At 38.6% G+C, this 16,848-nt stretch overlaps 1 pseudogene; it reads right to left on the reverse strand.

Annotated features, from left to right (window-relative positions):
* Window positions 1-16,848, reverse strand: part of LOC118256342 (phosphatidylserine decarboxylase proenzyme, mitochondrial-like) — a 49,208-nt pseudogene that overhangs the window by 12,451 nt on the left and 19,909 nt on the right.

Here is a 16,848-nt window from a genome sequence, read left to right on the forward strand (position 1 = left end):
CTGGTTTTCATTCAACTCACACATCAGCAGACTTTCATTTGGGCATAAAAGATCATTGCAGTGGTCTGCTGTTAACAGTCCATTACAGATCTTAAATTTATCAAGACAGCTATCAATACAATCTGTAGAGGCACATTCTTTTTGCATGAAGACTGTTACAATTCTGTTCCTGTAATGTAATCTTTCAGATGCAAATCTGTTTTTCTAGTGGTACAAGGTCATTTTCTCTGAAAATGGATTGATTGTGCTATACACACGGTTTTGGAATTAGAAACACTTCTCAGAATTATGGAGATAGTACTTCCTAATCATCTAGGTCTAGTTTCCTTACAGAAAAAGTAATTGGCAATTATTTCAAACTGGTAATTTGGTTCCATAGTGACTAATGATATATAAATATATATATATTTTAGATAGTTCAGTGTGTTGCAGCAGGTTTATTACACAGAAGAAACATGAGAAAAATTGCTCACTAAGAAATAAAATTCCATCAGATTTACATATGATCTACTTTAATCAGAAAAATACTTATCTGCTCAAGAAAGATAGGTGTTCCTTTTCTTAAAAATTGAATTAAACTCTCAGCTGTGTCTTATTTCCATATATATATACATATATATATTGGTTTTACTAACAACTAACCCAAACTAACTCTTGTTCTATTCAAAACCACTTTTATGGTTGGAAACCATTTGCATTATAGGGACAAATATTAGCCTCTGGAAGCATGAACCTTTAAATATGAGGTATGTCTGCTGCTAGTTGTATATTGAAATATCGAGATTTGTTTCCTAAACACAATAAATCATCATCATAATCATCTTCGGGAGCCTGGAAACATCACAAGGTAACAGACATACACCATATGGCAAATAGATAAAACTGGACTTTTACTTTCACACAGCTGCAAAATTTTATATATTGTAGTTTTGAAACAATAAGACTAAAAACCAAGAATATGAAAGTATCTTAAAATCCAGGGTTGAACAATGCAATCCAGTATAAATCTTTCACCACGTCGAAATACAAAAGCTAACACCAAACAAGAAGTCTTACTTGCACAAGTGCTACACCAGGCTATTATGTATGACTCAACCAAATTAGTAACTTCACACAGCTCTGTTCAATGCCATAGCAATTTGGTTGGGACTCAAGAACAGCTGAAAATGCTTCACTATAGAACTACAAACTGCTGGAAATTTGAAGATTTCAAGTAGCCAACTGTAATTTCCAGAAAGTTAGTTGTGTTTAATTGTTTATTATTTTCCTTTTATTTCGTTTTCTATCAAATAAATACTATGTGTTTCAAAAGTCTAGTGCTGAATGGTCAGTTCAACCACTTCTTTTGAGGGAATGCAGACAAATAAGAGGAGAGGTAAGGTCATAGTTGCAGTAGTGATCACAGTAAACTTAAAAGGATAAGAGCTTTCCATCCAGTCAGGAGGAACAAAGAAAAGAGTCATTACACCATGAATCATAGCATCATGGAAGACAGATGGAAGGGGTTTCAGAGCTCAGCTAGGGAAAATGATATGTAGTCTCATACAAAACATATCTAACTTGTTCTTAAAAGCTTCCTACACTTGTCACAACTGGAAGCCTGCAACAAGATGACACCCTGGATTATCTCTTTTCAGAAATCTTGTTAATCCCCAAACAGTAAAAAAAAATATAGGATTATGAAAGAAAAGTTGCTGAAAAGGACTTCTGGGCAGGAATGTACTGCAACTGGAATAGCGTGCACAGTTCTGGGCTCCCTGGTACAAGAGAGACAAGGGGATCCTTGAAAGTGTCCAGCAAAGCACCATGAAGATGATGAAGAGACTGAGGCATCTCTCCAATAAGGAGATGCTGAGAGAGCTGGGACTGCTTGGCCTGGAGAAGGGGAGGCTCAGGGGGATCTCATCAATGTCCATAAATACCTGGAGGGAGGGTGCAAAGAGGATGGAGCCAGGCTCTTTTCAGTGGTGCCCAGTGGCAGGACAAGAAACAATGGGCACAAGCTAGAGCACAGGATATTCTCTCTGGACACCAGGCAGCACTTCTGTGCTGTGCAGGTGGCTGAGTGCTGGCACAGGCTGCCCAGAGGTTGTGGGGTCTCCTCCTGGGGGATCTTCAAGAGCCTCCTGGACCCAGGCCTGGACATCCTGCTCTGGGTGGCCCTGCTGGAGCAGGGGTGGGACCAGATGGCCTCCAGAAGGCCCTGCCAGCCTCAACCATTCTGTGATTCTGTGAATGAAGTCAATATAATTTTAAGTTTCTTAGTTTTATTCCCCAGCTCTGATTTTTTCACCTTTTTTTCTTTTGAAGGTCTAAAGCTGGGATATCTAGGGACTATATTAGTCAAAATATGGCAACCGGTGCTGCAAAGAACTGAAAGGTTTTCCAATGACTTACATTTAATAATTAATTGGGTGTTTTAGGAATCCAAATCTATATAGTGAATGAAAAACTTCGTTCCTTGCTTAAACACTCCAAATCAAATGATCTCTTTCCACCAACTACATGTGGAGCTTGGCGAGTCTAAAAACAAAAATCAGATACATTTTGCACCACTGTTTGCACCACAATTAAAAAAGATGCCACAACTGCAAACCAGAAATTAGTTATGTTCAGCTTCCTTCATCCACAGCTTCCCATGTTCATCATTAATAATGTGACAGCCTGGAGTAGAACCAATTCCCTCAGCCTGTCTTCACAGTAGAGGTGCTCCAGCCATCTGATCCTTGAGGACTCCTCTGAACCCACTCCAACAGGTCCCTGTCCTTCTTGTGCAGGGGGCCGCTCAGTTGAACAGGGCTCCAGGTGGGGTCTCACAAGAGAGGAGTAGAGGGAGAGAATTGCCTCCTTCATCCTGCTGGCCACGTTTCTTTTGAAGCCCAAGGTATGGTTGGCTTTCTGGACTGTAAGTGCACACTGCTGGCTTATGTCAAGTTTTTCACCCACTAGTAACCCCCAGGTCCTTCTCCGAAGTGATGCTTTTCATCCATTCATCACCCAATCTTTAATGATTTGGGGGTTTGCCTCAACACAGATGCAGGAGCTTGCACTTGGTCTTGTCAAACTTCATAAGGTTCACATGGGCCCGCCTGTCAAGCCTGTCTAGGTCCCCCTGGATGGCATCCCTTCCCTCTAGAATATCAACAGCACCACCCAGCTTAGTGTCACCAGCAAATTTGCTGAGGGTGCTCTCAATCCCACTGTCCATGCCACTAATTAACACATTTAACAAGTCTGGTCCCATTACGGACCCCTGCGGTACACCACTCACCACTGGTCTCCACATGGACATTGAGCCATTGACTGCAACTCTTTGGATACAGTGATACTGCCTATTCCTTTTCCACCAAACAGTCTGTGCCTCTCCAATTTAGAAACAAGGCTGTTGTGTGGGACTGTATCACAGGCTCTGCATATGTCAAGTTGGATGGCATTAGCTGTTCTTCCCTCGCCTACCAATGCTGTCACTCTGTTGTAGATCTTCAGGAGAAAGGAAGGAAAAACAAAACAAAAACCTACAGAGAAATGCATCTCCATAGTCTACTCATATGTAGGTGTTCTGTGCATATGGGTGAAGAAGGTGGAAACTAGATTATCACATTTAAGACAAGAATGAGTCATTACTTTTTCAGAGAGACACAGAACACATTTTTGAAAATAAACCAAAGTGAGTGGAGAGAGGGAATCTCTCCATGTAACTGCAGTTGTCCTACTTGCAGTATTAGCCCTCTCAGAGAAATACTGCCATAGTAGTGACAAGTCTCTATGACTTAGTGCCTAACTTATGTTTATGCACTGGAAGTGTTCTCTGGAAAACAGCTTTCATTTATTTCCCAGCAAACACATTTAGGCTCCATAAAATACCCATATATTCCTTCTTTCTTCTGGGGTGGAGTAGGGAGGATATAACACTTCACCAATTTCTGAATCCATTGCTTTTCCTCTTCCCTTTCCCCCACTGTAGCTAACAAAATAATCATTTCTTGCAGTGTTCCTCTCAATAACTCTAAATAAAATCAAAGAGCCATCCTGCTTATATCATGAAACAAAACATAACTCAGTTGTCATTCACATAGCCAATCTTACCTAAGTAATGCTGCTCAAACGAAAACCACCGGCCACACCACAGAAACATATTTCCAAGATACTGCCTAGTCTCACTATCATTTCTTTGGTCTTCTAAGCAAACAAGTATGCATCAAAAACAGATCTGTAAAAGGATTAGAAATTAAAGAGGTAAAAAATCCTACTGACTCAGTGGCTGATTGTCAGCCTACCAACTGTCAGTGGGAAAAGGATTTCACCTCGAAGAATTACTCTAAGTAATATGTGAAATTAATTTTTAAGGTTAGTTTACTATTCTTAATTTCTTTGACAACTAGCAATATGCCAATATCATCATACTATTCTTGCCCAGTGGAACTCGCTGTTAGAAATAAATGCAAAATAATATACCAGTAGAAAATCTGCAGTTAAAACTGGATTTTCAAAGAAGCGTATGTAGAACAAGGTTCTGCACAGCTTGAGATACTTCTAGACCTCACGTTGCATAAATTCTAGACTTTAATGGCCTTTGAAAGAAAAAGAAGTGGATCTGTGTCTGCATTACGTCTACCATCAAAATGTATCTCTTGGAAAAAAAAAAGGAAAAAAGAAGAAAAAAGAAGAAAAAAGAAAAAAAAAGAGAAAAGAAGAAAAAGGAAAAAAAAAAGAAAAAAATATATTCTGCAAACAGAAGTTTATTTAGGTGGGGCACATTTCTTTCATGAGCTGGCAATCATCTCAGAAATTGAATGTTTGGGGTGAAATCCTGTCACCTAAGGCATACTTAACATCAATTCAAAAGGGTCCAGCACTTGTATTTTTTTTTCCCACCTGTTTGTCAATGTGCGCTTCTGTTAAGAATACTTTTACAAGGCAGTAACTTGCAATCACTTTTTCATCTCTTAATCTGGTAAAATTCCCTTGGTCTCAGTAAATTTGTTGGAAGGTTCTGATTCCTTACCTAAGGAATCCCAAGAATCTTTCCTTACATATCTTGGATGACTTACCAACACAGAATCCCAAATACCTGTGAATATTTTGCAGACAGCTTGACATGATTTCTTTCTGTAGTTCACAAAAGCTTTGACAAAGGTGTGGAGCAGACATCTTCCAAGAGGCTGGAACTCTCATTCAGACTCAAGAGCTTGCCAACTGTACTAGAGTATAGCATATGTCACCTCCAGCCCATGCATGCAGATTGTCTTCCTGCAGAAAAGAAGATATGGAGACAAGGAAGAAAGAGGAAAGATAAATACACAGAGGTACCCAGCGTGTTAACAGGACAGTTTGTGTCACATAGACAAGCTCCAAAAAACTAGTTTCTGTAGTTTTCAGAAGTAATTTTCAGTGGGACTAGAATTGTGAACTTGGGGAGCTTCCTTTATTCCTGCTTGATGGTGGTATTTAGTCCCTTCTTTGTCCTGCACTATGTATAATGTGAACTTAATCATTAACCACAGCAAACACTGTCTATTTCTCCTTTGTAGCCATTTCTTGAGAAAATGGTGATGGCTATATTAAGAACTACTGTAACAGAATTCAAAATACAGCATAAAGCCTGTGAACAAGAGTCTCAGCTAGCAGACTGCTGAACCGTCAATGTCCCAATCTATGGGATTTAGGACTCACACCAAAGCCACTGGAATCAAAATAGCAGTCACAGTGCTTTCCAGCGTGCAGACTGACAAGGATGTGGTGCAGTCTGTACTTTTCTAAATAAAATAGTGAAATCCCTAATGACAACATAGGTCTTGCATGACTTTAATCTGGTTTAAACCCAAACATTTTAAGGTGATAATGAAAATATTAAGTCTTTTATACTTAACACCTGGTCCTGGTTTTGGCTGGGATGGAGTTAATTTTCCTCCTAATAGCTGGTATGGTGCTGTGTTTTGGACTTAGGGTGAGAATAATGGTGAAAACACACTGATGTTTCGGTTGTTGTAGAGCAGTGCTTACATTAAGCGAAGAACATTTCAGCTTCTCACACGGACCTGCCAGCAAGGAGGCTGGGGCTGCACAGGGAGCTGGGAGGGGACAGAAGCAGTACAGCTGACCCCAAGTGGCCAAAGGGATGTCCCATAACCTAAGGTGTCATGTGGAACTGCAAAACTGGGAGAGTTGTCTGGCGGCTTGCCACTCCTAGGGGAGAGGCTGTGCATTGGTTTGTGTGTGGTGAGCAATTGCATTGTGCATCACTTGCATTGTTCACATATATATATATATTATTAATAATAGTAATGTCTTTTCCATTATTTTTCTTTTCTAATAAACTGTCTTTATCTCAACCCACGAGTTTTACTTTTTCTTTCTTTTTTTTTTTTGTCCTCTCTGTCCTCCATCCCACTGGTAAGCTGTGTGGTGCTTAGCTGCCTGCTGAGTTAAACCACAACAACCACAAATGACAATGTCCAGAAAGACCAGTAACGTACCCTCTTGATGAAACAAAGATCCAAAAGGATATGATGAAATATGTGTACAATGCCTAATTCCAGTAACCTTTTTTCACATCTTTAAAAACAGATATTTGTGTCATGGGGTAATTACACTTGTGTACAAATGGTTTTGATGTATTCTATTTAGTTCTAAAAACACTACTTTTGTTATTTCCTTACTGTTATGCACCTTGCCTTCTTCAAGAAAAGCTTCCTCCTTTTTCATGCTGTACTTGATCTCACTTTCCATTCTTTCATTTATTTTTGAATTCATTCAAACTTCATGTCCACAAGCAAAAGACTAGTGTAATGCATGTTATTCAGGTTCAAGGCACTAAAGATAGTCTATAAAAATACTTAAATTCATGTTGCAAATATTTAAACCATAAATAACAAGTTTAAAAATGTGTAAAATGAAAATAGAGCATCGCTTCAAGAAATTAGTAAAAAGGACCAATTACAGTTATAAAATTTCAAAACACAATGTATTTAGCACCAAATTAGCTGGAGATGTTATTTACAAATTGTTTAAATGTCCAATATCTTTCTTTGAGATCTGGCTTTGTTAAAGGTAAACTTATGTGAAAAAAGGTAAAAAGAAGGGCAGCAATTATTTTATACTGTTGTTCTCTGTCGTAGTTGTTAAGTGAATTTCCTCTAGCTAAGGAAAACACAATGGAAACATTAATTCAGTCATACATAATAGTGTTGAGAACTGTGAAAGCAAATGCAAAACAAACATTAAAAAAATCAAGCTACAAAGAAGGATCTGGGCATTTAAGTATAGCTGTTCACAAAAACTTCTCTGGTACCCTTTACATTTACTTCATTCCGGTAAGAGTCTAACTTGTAGAACCAGTCACACCATGACAACAACACTTCTTTGCCTCTTCCTCCTTCTTTCCCATACAAAAGCTGAGATCCATGGAGAAATTAAAATAAGTTAAAACACAGTTCTCTTCAATGTTTTCATAACTGAAATGGATGTAGGAATAAAAGATGTTTAAGTTTACAGATGACATTATATTGGGAACAATGGCTGATTCCATCAAAGGTTGGGAGGCCGTGCAGAGAGATCTTGACAAATTGAGCTGATTTTGAGATCTTCAGTTGGCCAATCCCCAATAATATGAGGTTTAACAAGAGCAAGTGACAGATTCCACACCTGGCAACAGGCAACCATGGCAGTACAGAGAGTCTGGGGGACAAGAGGCTGGAGCACAGTCCCACAGAAAGGGATCTGGGGGTTTTGGTCGACGGCAAGTTGAACATGAGTCAAGTGTGGGCCCTGGCAGCCAGGAGCAGCAAGCGCATCCTGGGGTGCCTCCAGCACAGCATGGCTAGCTGGTCAGGGGAAGGGATTGCTGTGCTCTGCTCTGCGCTCTTTCAGCATCACCTCGAGTCCTGTGCGCAGCTTTGGGCACCACACCAACAGAAGGACATAAAACTCTTAGAGAGTGTCCAAAGGAGGGCTTCAAAGTGGTGAAGGGTCTGGAGAGCAAGACGGATGAGGAGCGGCTGAGGTCCCTGCGTTTGTTCAGCCTGCGGGAGGCTGAGGAGAGGCCTCGTGGCGGCCTGCAGCTTCCTCACGAGGGGAGCGGAGGGGCTGGCGCTGAGCTCTGCTCTCTGGGGACAGCGACAAAACTCGAGGGAACGGCATGAGGCTGTGACAGGGGAGGGTCTGGCTGGAGGTGAGGAAAAGATTCTTCAGCAAGAGTGTGGTCGGGCACTGGGACAGGCTGCCTAGGGATGTGGTCAGGACAGCAAGATTTCCCAAGTTCAACAAGCATTTGAACAATGCTCTCAGACACAGGGTCTGATTTTTGGGTGGTCCTGGAGCTGGACAACCCAGCTGGACTCGATGATCCCTGTGGGTCCCTTCCAACTCAATATACTCTATGCTTCTATGATTTTTTTCAAAGAAGCTTTCACAGTTTTTTACCTAGTTGGGCAGTATTCCTGACCATGAACATTATTTTTTTTTCCTGGAGAAGTCTATTTCTGTACATTCTTCCCTTAGTCATTCTGACCTTTCTCTTAGTCTGAAAGAAATTTGTAGGTGTTTTTAAACTTTGATTAATCTCAGAACAACTAACACTGAGAGCATCTATTACTTCAAGGTCAAAAATATGATGAGCATAAATGTGTGATATTTTCACCTTAAATTAAACTGGAGAAGGACAAGAATATAAAGATTTAAGTGGGTGGGGATGAGGGACAACACAGTTTTGGTTTCTAGGCAACACATACATAATTTTATAGTAATGTTTTCGAATACTTTTACAATTGAATTTACATAATTTAGGTACACCAATATCTTTTTTTTTTCTACTGGGCACAGTCTCACATTATTTCAAGCTACCTTTAAAAGCACAATTTTATTTCCTCCTTCCTGCTTATTTTTCACAAAGTGACAAAATCTTAAAACACCCATTTACAGAAATACTTTTAATGACCGAACAATTTAGCAGATTTACTTCAAAACATCAAAAATAACTAAGTATTCAGGAAAGAAATTATTTGGATTATTCTGTACACTTCTCACATGAAGTAAATACATTTATCCTAAAATACAAAATTCAACTGAACCTTAGTTCTAGTGCTGCCTTCTCCAGACATTCAGAGTGATTGCAATAACTAATAACTGATGTCCACCTAGATGGCAAAATGCATCTCGTCCTGACTGAGGCATGCTGCTTTGTGTGTACAAGAGAGTAGCCATACATATGCAGCTTCCCAGCACTTGAGAGTTTTGAGAGGGAATCACCTTCCACAACCACGCAGACTTTCAGCTTAGTCTTTGTTATTTGGACAACCACACTAAAGACAGATTCATTTGTACTTACAGACAGGACGAATACAAAGTCAAATACTGATCCTGATTGCCTACTGCCTGAGCCAAATGCCATGACAGCAAGCATCTGTCAGCGGGGTGTTACACAGCAGTGGTAAGTTTATATCAGCATGAGAAGAAAAAGAACAGTATAATAAAATTGTACAAAAGCCTCTTCAGAACCAGAGTGTGGCACATGCTGCACAAATTTCTGGATTCCTTGTGATTATGTTAGACCGTGATCACAAGTCAATATTCAAAGCAGTGTAAATGCCAGATTAGTGGGTAATATTGGTGGTAGGGGGACGGTTGGACTACGTGATACTGGAGGTCTTTTCTAACCTTAATGATTCTACAGTTCTATGATACTTTGCAAACAGAGCAGCTGAAGTATATAAATGGAAATAATCTCCAGGGTTCCATTTTTTCTTAGAACAAGTAACCCCAATATTCAAGTGAAATTGAAGCAGCACCCTATCTCAAATATGTTACTATCAATTGCATTTCAGCAGACATGTACTAGTTAATACTGAAGAGCAGCTCAAGTTCAGTATTTTTATTTGACTCTAAAGAGAATTTTTACACATTTATCAGTATCTTTCTTTTAAAAATATATTACATGTAACAAAAATATTGAGTTTACTTTCTATCAGGTTTTGGAGTTGTTTCTTTACAGCACAGACAATACTTCTTGAATACTTGGAGGAAAAAATGACTGAAGTCTACAAATTAGTGTATTCTTTCCATGGCTACAGTCAGAGGATGAGAGAAATGTTTATAACTTCTATGCTTACACTTGCATTATTCCAACTACATATTGTATGTTTTGTCATGTATGCCTGGTTGGCTTAATCCACATTTTTGTCTTTTACTTGTTTCCTTCCTTGGAATCAGGGTGAGTTCGTTTACAAGTTTTTATACTTTTAACTCTGTACCTGAGGTAAAAATGATGAAATGACATTTCGATTTTGGATGAGGGAGGCAGAAGGGAGGAAATTATATGATGTGCTGCTGGTATTCCTTTTTTTTTCTTTTTCTTTTCCTTTTCCTTTCTTTTTTTTTCCCTCAACTACCTTGTTTCAGCAAAGACTAAAGGTTTTAAGTGTTAGAGAATTTAACTTCACACATCACTTAATTTAATTGTAAACTGCCAGCTTAAAAACCAGTGTCAAGAAAGTTGTGTACATGCACATAATTTTGAGAGAAAAAGAATTTATTCTAGTACTGAATATCTATCAGTGACTCCACAGAAAATTACAAAATACAGGCTTATACTACGTTTCTTCCAGATGATCACAAAGAAAGAAAAAAATGGAGAAAAAAAAAAAAAAAGTATCCTTATGAATTTAAGTCTTAAAGTGGTCAGTATTGGATCCCCAAATGAGATAAAAATCAAAGTAATATTTACAAAGTACTGTATGTTGTGTATATACAGATAGACAGACGCACATGAAAAATTAATAAGAGAACACACACCACTGGGACAGAAGGACACAAATTCTTTCCTTTAAACTCTCAAAGGGAACTTCTCCTGTCAGTGATTAATAAGTTCTATTCCATTCATCAGTAATTTTGTCAGTCATTTCTCTACAAACAAGTTTTTTACCTCTGAACAGTAATACGGTGAACTCTCACTTTCTCTCTGCCTCCCCTTTAAAAAATCCCTTAAGAAAAAGATCCCTCTATAATTGTTACTTTCTGAAATGGCTACAGATGAGATGTCCTAATGAACACAGGGAAATAACCTTAAAAAGGGAATCTCATTTGTGATTTTATTTTTTTTTCCACAAAGCTCCAGTTATTTAAAAGACTAATCTTTCTGTTTTACCATACATAAACTTGTAAGACAGGTTCCACAGTTGATTGTTTATTTGGATGTATTCTTCTTCATGCGCAGAGCAACCCCCTAATACCCTCAGAAATAAAAGAATGAAAGTTTCTAGGTTCTTTCAAACTGATCTGTATTCTGAAATAAAGAGAAAGAAACAATACACAATAATTTATTTTTATGAATGTCAGGAATGACAGTGAACCTTAATTTTGTATCCAACTCAAATTATATCTGAGCCAAATATTTCATTTTAGAGTCCTGTTAAATCTTTTCAAAGGCTTTGTTTTATGTGTTCATGAAATAACTCACTATTTTTTAGCTTTCAGGAATGGTAATTGTGGTAAATCTTGTAAATTAGCATAAGTAGTAACAGCAAGACACTCTGTTAAAATTCATCTACATTGTTGTTGGAATATTTATTAGGTAGTAAAATATTTAAAGGAAACCTACAACTACTACAATTCAAATTACATTTTGCCTAAGACAGACTTTTTTTTACAGCACTTAGTATTATTGTTTTGTCACTGTATAAAAAAGCATCTAATCCAACTCCTAATCTTCAACAGAAAAATTCCTTTTCATTAGATGGCTGAATGAAATCATTGTATTAACTGAATATTCCCTGTTGCGTTTTATCAGTTTGCACAAGAAAATTGCACTGCTTATTGTAGTAATTGACATTTTCAACACTTGCACATACAATAGAAATGTTAGTACCATTTATGAGCCAGTTAGTTTTTGATAGATTAGTGACCTTCAGAGGTCCTTCAGCATGCTGTATGCCTTCAGCTAGCTACTGCTGTAGCAGCTGCAGACGTAACCTCCCCCATTTTCTCATTATGATCCCATACCCTCCAGTGCCCCTTCATGTCAGCATCTCCAAACTTGTTCCAGTTCAACTGAGTTAGCAGACTCCTACTATTTAAATTTTGAACATTCACCTCACTCACTTCCCTTCCCCCTCTTTTGCCTCCGTTAAAATACATTTGTATTCTCTGCTCTAGCGGATGTTTGCAGGAGTAAAGGCTTTCTGTCTGTACTGCAGCATCAGCTCTGGCTCAGCACGATGTCAATGCATTTGCTTCTCAGGCTCAGTTCGTATTTAGAATATGTAAACTTGAGCTGCTTTGAACATTAGACATCCCATCAACCTTAGTATCTTTTATAAGCTCCTCACTAAGCAATTCAGCATAATAGCATTCCGACAGGCGATTATCTTGCAGGTTTCTCTGTAGAACAGACCATATACCAGTTCATTCATATTTTAAAAGACATTACTATATAAAGATCAACCTCATATGCTGTATTTTTCCTTCTCCATAAGAAAACGAACTAGAGAAAAGAGCTGCACATATGGACTTGACCTCTTCTGTTTGCTTTACAGGTAAATATATAGCCAATGACAGAGAAGAAAATAACAGAATTTGGTGTGTTGCAAACATAATCAGTAACATAATCTATTAAACTGTAGCTCTTAACATGATTGTTTGTGGGGTTGCTTTAGGAGCAAAAGCCATAGAAAACAGTGAAGACTAAAGATAATCCAAGTAACAACCATTCATTTTTAGTATGGGTAGAGTTTCAAATCCAGCTCCCCAGAGACAGATGAAATGAAATTCTGAACGTCTCTTCAGTGCTAAGAAGGTAAGATGCAAGCACTTTGTAGATGGAAAACAATCACCATGCTGTGGATGTTATGTTGCAGGTAGTCCCTCCCTTTTGCACCCCCCCCCCCAAAAAAAAAAGTGGTGTGTTTTGTTTTGTTTTTATTATTATTATTATAATTTTGTTTGTTTGTTTTTAAGAGACACCATATGCTCTGTATTTGTTTCTGAGTAGCCTAACTTCAAGTCAAATATCAGCACAAAAAATGGAAATATTGGAAGGGTCTGATTTTTTTTTTCTTTTTCCAAATTTCTCTTCCATCTCATGTCATTGGTACAGGAACTTTCAAATAAACTTTAACTGGTTCTCTCATTTATCATCATTTATATCTACCTATGGTGAATGCAGGTCATGCAGGTCTTGTATCTACTTTCCTTGGATAAAACCATCAGAATAAGACACAAGGCAGCAGACAGGATTTTCATCCTACAAGCTCTAGAAAACCTATTGAGTTTGCTATCAGGTATCTTATGAATTCTCATAGATCAATATTTTACACTATTAGATTAGCCGGTATTTTTATCTTTCCTCAAACAATTCTTTTATTGAATTGAGGCCCAGAGTGACTCTTTTCTAACATTTAATTTACATCTTTGCTAGATATTATCTTTCTTCCACTTTTATCTAATATCCACAGAAACAGGAGGATAACGCACTGTCTTACTTTCAGAGGTTTATAACTGGGTGGGTGAGGGTTTCTGTAAGGAATAATGCTTCGGGTGGAAGTCTTTTTCTTTCTCTTCTGTTTGACATCACTGGTTGACTTGGCTGTAAGAAGGCTCTGCCTTCTTAAGCAAGGCAGAGGCTTACTTTTTCACAGGCTTTAAAATAAGTTGTTTTGAATTAAAATGAGCCTAAACCCAAGTAAACAAGTTCCTCTCACATAACGTTCATTTTCAGTTTCTTCTCTAGAACAAAAAGAGAGGGCAAAAAGTCCAAACAAAGCATTTAAATTCTTCACCTCATGAACTGTCAGAAACAAAGTACTCTCTGTTCACTCCAGCAGACTCTTAAGTCAAAGGCATCAGAAACTTGTTCCACAAGGTTAAGAAGGGAGCTACAAGATCTTTAAGGTCCCTTCCAAACCAAGCCGTTCTATGATTCTATGCAGTGTTTTTTTTTTTCATCTAGAGAACTTTCTGATAATTCTAAGTCCTGATAATTCTGAATCCTCCATCTCAAAACAGGGGTAGTTAAAGATTTGAAAACGTCCACTATTTTATAATCCTTTAATTTTAGCTTCTCATTTAGAGATATTCTGGTAAAAAGTATCTCAGAGACTGATACACAATTTTCATTTCAAACAACTGGGAAAAAAACAAAACAAACCAAAACAAAATCTTACAGCTTAAAAGTATTACTGAGATATTTCAAGGATTTTCCCAGGAAATTTCTCTAGCTCCAGTTTCAACAAAAGAATACTCTTTATGAAGAGTATTCTTCATAAAGAGTATTCATTCCACCTGAAAATGGTTGCTTTTCTGATTATGATATTTATAGCCATATCAAATTATACTGTATATGTGCAGACATATGCGCACAGTAGCATACTTCATTAAGTTATCATTACCTCACATTAATTTAAGCTGTTCTTTCTGTCTGTTCATACTGCCTGAGCTATGTGTTGGATTTATTCACAACATTCCCACTTTTCTAACCATTCAATACAACTGTGAGTAAACACCTTACCAGCACAAATCTGAGGCTGAAGACAACCAAGGTAGGTTCAAAGCTAGTATCAGGAAAAAGAATTAATTTTGCTACAAGGTAAGACAAAGAATATACACTCTAGCGAGGACACAAATCTGTGACCTATACAACAACCAAGGCTTTGAAGCAATCTCACAGCAAGAACAAACTCAAACTTCAACCTGTGGTTACAGCCAAGTGGTACACCAAGCATTGACCACCAACTGGCAAAGTTTCCTCACATACTAAAAGTTATGAAAATAAAAGTTTACATGTTACTCCTCATTTGGTCAGCCTTACTCCAGCATTAATCTCTAAATAAAGGGTGGTCAGTTCCAGGGCTGTAACTGAATCTCTGAGACTGATAGAGTCTCAGAGATTGTCACCTAGCTAGCAATGGAAGTACGGTCTTGGACTGACAAACAAGCCAAATTTCAGAACAATCCGGGTCAATCAATGCAAATTTGTACTTTTGGAATTTTGAGGACTTGGAATATGTTGAAGTTTTAGATTAGTTCTGTAAACTCTAGCTCTAGATGGGCTCTGTACATAATTGCAGAAAGACTCCCAATGCTCATCACATTTTACAGAAATGAAGTTCTGAGACAAGATAACAAAACCAAAATATTCTGTTAAGAAAAAATATATATTTATTTGTTATATCTGCTACTCCTTCCTCCTGATGCTTTTCCGTCACTGCTTTGAGGGCTCCCCTCCACAGGCTGCATCTCTGGTCCGGGGCCTGCTCCTGCGGGGGATCTCCATGGGCCGCAGCCTCCTCCAGGCCACATCCACCTGCTCCACCGGGGGCTCCTCCACGGGCTGCAGCGTGGAGATCTGCTCCATGTGGGACCCCTGGGCTGCAGGGGGACAGCCTGCTCCACCAGGGGCCTCTCCACAGGCCGCAGGGGAACTGCTGCTGCCTGCCTGGAGCACCTCCTGTCCTCCTGCTGCACTCACCCGGGGGGCTGCGGGGCTGCTTCTCACTCTCCTCTCTCTCCCAGCTGCTGTTCCGCAGCAGTGTTTTTTTCTGTTGTTGTTTTTTGTTTGTTTGTTTTTCCCCTTTCTTAAATCTGCTCTCACAGAGGCACAAAAAACATCACTTATTGGCCCATCTCTCGCCAGCGGCAGGCCCTTATCTAACAAGGGGCGGCTTCTGGATTCTTCTTGCAGAAGTCACCCCTGTGGCCCCCTGCTACCAGAACCTTGCCATATAAACCCACTACAACATGTTACCTCATTTTGCATATCACAATATTAACAACCTTACTCTTACACAGCAGAACTGATAGTAACTAAAAGTCTCATGTGGATCATCACCACAAATAGCTTTTCTTATGAAGTACATGCACTTTTCAAGCTCGTCATGGGAGGGTAAGGACACTGTACTGGCATTCCCTAAAAATAAGGGCATAGCTTTGATTTCAGAGTACCATTATCATTCAGAAGTGTTTTAACATAGCCCTTCTGCCATACCAAATAACATGTACAGGTTCTCTGTGCATTTACATGCAAACAAAAGATTAACTTCTTCTGCTCCTCTGGAATGACATCCATTGACTAGAAACAAGAACAGTTCATTATCTTTGGACATACTGTAATTTAAGTCTCCTCAGTTAAATTAAAGAGGTTATAAAATGTCTGTAGGCAAACAGAAATCTAGCCACAAAAAATAACATATTGTTTGGAAAATGAAAAAACATCATGTAATTTATTTAGTTAGTTATTTACAATTTGCCCTGAAAAAGAATCATTAGAATGAACTGCTGAGGGCAGTCTGGAGTCAGGGAAAATATTAATACGTGGAAAGAACGGCACAGAAAAGCACTATACATCAGCAGAACACTCCCTGCACCTGTGTTTTCTGAAGCAGTCGCATGGCCAAGTCCTACTCAGGACCTGAATTACTGCTCCACTCAGTCTGAGACTTGACAAGACTACCTCCAAAGACCATATAGCATCAGGCACAAGACAAAGAAATAAAATAAGCTCATTCTTTATGTGCATCAAAGAGCATAAATCCATAAAGTCAGCAGCTGCTGCTGACCCTTTCAAATCTAAATCACAGATTAAGAAGAAATTCAGATCCAGACTTTGTGTAATGAGGTCATCTTTTTTTGCTTACCATAAATTCAAGCATAAACTGAAAGCTGATCTGTACTTGTGCCTTACACATGGAATGAAGATGCCTCAAAATGAAAGAGGCCTTGAGGCTACAGGACACCTGAGCAAGTGACCTGAAATTTCCTTTGAAGTAAAGAGCTAGGTAACTTTCATAGGTGATCAGCTGAGAAATTGTGAGAAATATCCCAATAATTTTCTAAGACAGGCTCTCTTGTGAAGCTAATTTG

Source organism: Cygnus atratus, chromosome Z, assembly GCF_013377495.2.
Source record: "Cygnus atratus isolate AKBS03 ecotype Queensland, Australia chromosome Z, CAtr_DNAZoo_HiC_assembly, whole genome shotgun sequence".
In the NCBI taxonomy this organism is placed as follows: domain Eukaryota; kingdom Metazoa; phylum Chordata; class Aves; order Anseriformes; family Anatidae; genus Cygnus; species Cygnus atratus.